Raw genomic sequence first — 5,000 nt, 5'->3', positions numbered from 1 at the left:
TATCTCCGGACTCACGTGTCGCAGCCGGGACCTTCAGGCACCGTTCGACGCGTCTACCCCTGCCCCGTCGAATGGCGCCCCTCGCGGTGTGGTCCGATTTCCGCATTTTGGTCAGATTTGCCTCCAAAATTTTCAGATTGAGTTGACGAATGCCCCCTACGGGGTAACCTCTTGCCCTTTCGGACCTGGTCCCTGTGACTTAATTTCCGCCTTTTGCTCAATCGTTTCCCCATTTATAATTAATTTTAAAAATCTGGTTACTCAGTTCTGGTTTACCAGTTCCCTCTTCGGACTTAGTTTTTGGTTAATCATTTCCGGTTCACCAGTTCCCGTTTTGGACTTAGTCTCTGCGGGCCGTTTCTCATCTTTTGGTTCATCAGTTCCCCTCTTTTAATAATTTTTTGGCTGCTTTCGTTTGATCATTTCCCTGCCTTCTGGGTAACTTTTCCACCTTAGGACTTCATCGCCGCACATTGTTTTCGACTTCTGGTTGATCATTTCACCCCTTTTAATCATTTTTGCAACTTTTGGTTAACCATTTCCCCCAGCTTCTGGTTAACCATTTCCCCTTTGGGACTTAGTCCCTGAGCATTCTTTTGGGATTCTGGTTAATCATTTGCCACTTTTTTAAAAATTTTGCCGCTTTTGTTTAATCGTTTCCCTGCTATGTGGTCAACCTTTTCCCCTTTCAGACTTCATCGCCGCGCATTGTTGTCGACTTCTGGTTAATCATTTTTCCCCTTTAAATCTTTTTTTGCCACTTTTGGTTAACCATTTCACCCAGCTTCTGGTTAACCATTTGCCCCATTTTACTGAATTTTTCCGCTTTGGTTTAATCATTTCCCTGCTTTCTTGTCAACCTTTTCCCCTTTTGGACTTCGCCGCCGCACTTTGCTTTTGCCTTCTGGTTAAACATTTCTCCCCTTTTAATCCTTTTTCCCACTTTTGGTTCACCAGTTCACCCAGCTTCTGGTTCACCATTTCCCCTTTGGGACTTAAGTCTCTGAGCATTCTTTTGGGATTCTGGTTAACCATTTGCCACTTTTTAAAAAATGTTGCTGCTTTTGTTTAATGCTTTCCCTGCTTTCTGGTCAACCTTTTCCTCTTTCCGACTTCATCGCCGCACCTTGTTTACGACATCCGGTTAAACATTTCTCCCCTTTCAATCCTTTTTGCCACTTTTGGTTAAGCAGTTCAACCAGCTTCTGGTTAACCATTTGCCCCTTCTTACTGAATTTTTCTGCTTTTGTTTAATCATTTCCCTGCTTTATGGTCAACCTTTTCCCCTTTAGGACTTCGCCGCCGCACTTTGCTTTCGCCTTCTGGTTAATCATTTCACAACATTTTAATCCTTTTTCCCACTTTTGGTTAAACAGTTCACCCAGCTTCTGGTTAACCATTTGCCCCTTTGGGACTTAAGTCTCTGAGCATTATTTTGGGATTCTGGTTAACCATTTGCCACTTTTTAAAAAATGTTGCCGCTTTTGTTTAATCGTTTCCCTGCTTTCTGGTCAACCTTTTCTCCTTTAGGACTTCGCCGCCGCACTTTGCTTTCGCCTTCTGGTTAATCATTTCACCCCTTTTAATCCTTTTTCCCACTTTTGGTTAAACAGTTCACCCAGCTTCTGGTTAACCATTTGCCCCTTTGGGACTTAAGTCTCTGAGCATTCTTTTGGGATTCTGGTTCACCATTTGTCCCTTTTTAAAAGATATTGCTGCTTCTGTTTAATCCTTTCCCTGCTTTGCGGTCAACCTTTTCCTCTTTCAGACTTCATCGCCGCGCATTGTTTTCGACATCTGGTTCAACATTTCTCCCCTTTTAATCCTCTTTCCCACTTTTGGTTAAGCAGTTCACCCAACTTCTGGTTAACCATTTGCCCCTTTTTACTGAATTTTTCTGCTTTGGTTTAATCATTTCCCTGCTTTATGGTCAACCTTTTCCCCTTTAGGACTTTGACGCGGCACATTGCTTTCGCCTTCTGGTTAATCATTTCACCCCTTTTAATCCTTTTTCCCACTTTTGGTTAAACAGTTCACCCAGCTACTGGTTAACCATTTCCCCTTTGGCACTTAAGTCTCTGAGCATTCTTTTGGGATTCTGGTAAACCATTTGTCCCTTTTTAAAAAATGCTGCTGCTTTTGTTTAATGCTTGCCCTGCTTTGCGGTCGATCATTTCACCCCTTTTAATCCATTTTTGCCACTTTGGGTTAAACAGTTCACACAACTTCTGGTTCACCATTTCACATTTCGGAACTTTTATTCCCACCATTACTTTGGGCTTCTGGTTCATCATTTCACGCTGTTTTACAAATCTTTGCCGCTTCACTTTTAATCCACAAACCGTGGCTCGCTTTCGGGTGGGGGGGGGGTAGCGGGTTTGGGCCGGGCACTCGACATCCCGGTGTGCGACCGGGTTCGTTCTGGTACCGCTCGGTGCCCCTCGTCCTGCTCTTGCCGCGGAAGCAAACCAGACGACCGTCGGTCTCACGCCCGAGGGGAGAGGAGGCGGAAAGCGGTTTGCAGCCTTTCGCTGTACCTCCGGCGGGCAGCGCCGCACCTCCGAGTGCTCGGTACCGTTCGCTGCGCCTCGTCCGGCCGCACGCAGCGAGCCAAACCCGGAGGAAATCGGCCTGTGCCTTCTCGAGATATGGGCCTCCGGGTGGGACGGACAAACCGGGGCCCCGAGCTCGCTTTCGGCGGCCCGGCACTCGACTTCCCGGTGTCCGAACGTGATCCTTCCGGTACCCTTCGGTGCCCCTTGCCCGACTCCAGCTCCCGTGCTGAAGCGGAGTCGGTCGGCCTGACGGCCGCCGAGTTAGCCAGCGGAAAGCGGTGCGCAGCCTTTCGCTTGCAGCTCCGGCGGGCAGCGCCGCACCTCCGGCTGCTCAGTGCCGTCCGCTGCTCCCCTTCCGGCTGCACGCAGCGAACCATACCCGGAGGAAATCGGCCTCGGCCTTCCGGAGATATGGGCCTGCGAGTGGGACCAATAAATCGGTGCACATTTCCGGCTCGGTTTCCGGCCTCGGCACTATCAGTTCACGCCGTCCGACCGACGTCGTTCTGGCACGGTTCCGTTGCTCCTTGATCCGGTCCAGCCACGGTAATCAGCCGAAGATGGTGGGGGGGGGACACATTGCCCGCCGAGTTAGCCGGAGGAAATCGGCCTCGGACTTCCTCAGATATCAGCCTCCGGGTGGGACAGACAAACCGGGGACCCGAGCACGCTTTCGGCGGCCCGCTGGTCGACTTCCCGGTGTGCGACCGGGTTCGTTCCGGTACCGTTCGCTGCCCCTCGTCCTGCTCTAGCCGCGGAGACAAACCCGACGACCGTCGGTCTCACGCCCGCGGAGGGAGGTGGCGGAAAGTGGTTTGCAGCCTTTCGCTGTACCTCCGGCGGGCAGCGCCCGACCTCCGAGTGCTCGGTACCGTCCGCTGCGCCTGGTCCTGCCGCACACAACGAGCCATACCCGGTGGAAATCGGCCTGTGCCTTCCAGAGATATGGGCCTCCGGGTGGGACGGACAAACCGGGGCCCCGTGCTCGCTTTCGGCGGCCCGCTAGTCGACTTCCCGGTGTGCGACCGGGTTCCTTCCGGTACCGTTCGCTGCCCCTCGTCCTGCTCTAGCCGCGGAAACAAACCCGACGACCGTCGGTCTCACGCCCGCGGAGGGAGGCGGCGGAAAGTGGTTTGCAGCCTTTCGCTGTACCTCCGGCGGGCAGCGCCCGACCTCCGAGTGCTCGGTACCGTCCGCTGCGCCTGGTCCGGCCGCACGCAACGAGCCATACCCGGAGGAAATCGGCCTGTGCCTTCCGGAGATATGGGCCTCCGGGTGGGACGGACAAACCGGGGCCCCGAGCGGTGGCACCCTGCTCGCTTTCGGCGGCCCGGCACTCGACTTCCCGGTGTGCGAACGTCATCGTTCCGGTACCCTTCGGTGCCCCTTGCCCCACTCTAGCTCCGGTGCTAAAGCGGAGTCGGTCGGTCTCACGGACGCCGAGTTAGCAGGCGGAAAGGGGTGCGCAGCCTTTCGCTGTCACTCCGGCGGGCAGCACCGCACCTCCGAGTGCTCGGTACCGAACGCTGCGCCTCCTCCTGCCGCACGCAACGAGCCATACCCGGAGGAAATCGGCCTCGGCGTTCCGGAGTTATCCGCCTCCGAGTGGGCCTGACCAAGCGGGGTGAACTGGAAATCATTAACCAACGTACTTCCATGTTTTCACCCGCAGAGGGCAGCACTCTCTTCTCCGTTTTAAACTGGGCCGACCCGGCTCCGTTTCGAGACCCGGCACTCGACTTCCCGGTGTGCGACCGGGTTCGTTCCGGTACCGTTCGCTGCCCCTCGTCCTGCTCTAGCCGCGGAACTAAACCCGACGACCGTCGGTCTCACGCCCGCGGAGGGAGGCGGCGGAAAGTGGTTTGCAGCCTTTCGCTGTACCTCCGGCGGGCAGCGCCCGACCTCCGAGTGCTCGGTACCGTCCGCTGCGCCTGGTCCGGCCGCACACAACGAGCCATACCCGGAGGAAATCGGCCTGTGCCTTCCGGAGATATGGGCCTCCGGGTGGGACGGACAAACCGGGGCCCCGAGCGGTGGCACCCTGCTCGCTTTCGGCGGCCCGGCACTCGACTTCCCGGTGTGCGAACGTCATCGTTCCGGTACCCTTCGGTGCCCCTTGCCCCACTCTAGCTCCGGTGCTAAAGCGGAGTCGGTCGGTCTCACGGACGCCGAGTTAGCAGGCGGAAAGGGGTGCGCAGCCTTTCGCTGTCACTCCGGCGGGCAGCACCGCACCTCCGAGTGCTCGGTACCGAACGCTGCGCCTCCTCCTGCCGCACGCAACGAGCCATACCCGGAGGAAATCGGCCTCGGCGTTCCGGAGTTATCCGCCTCCGAGTGGGCCTGACCAAGCGGGGTGAACTGGAAATCATTAACCAACGTACTTCCATGTTTTCACCCGCAGAGGGCAGCACTCTCTTCTCCGTTTTAAACTGGGCCGACCCGGCT

Source organism: Heptranchias perlo, unplaced genomic scaffold (assembly GCF_035084215.1).
Source record: "Heptranchias perlo isolate sHepPer1 unplaced genomic scaffold, sHepPer1.hap1 HAP1_SCAFFOLD_305, whole genome shotgun sequence".
Taxonomy (NCBI): Eukaryota; Metazoa; Chordata; class Chondrichthyes; order Hexanchiformes; family Hexanchidae; genus Heptranchias; species Heptranchias perlo.
Note: the sequence above shows the minus strand (reverse complement) of the source record.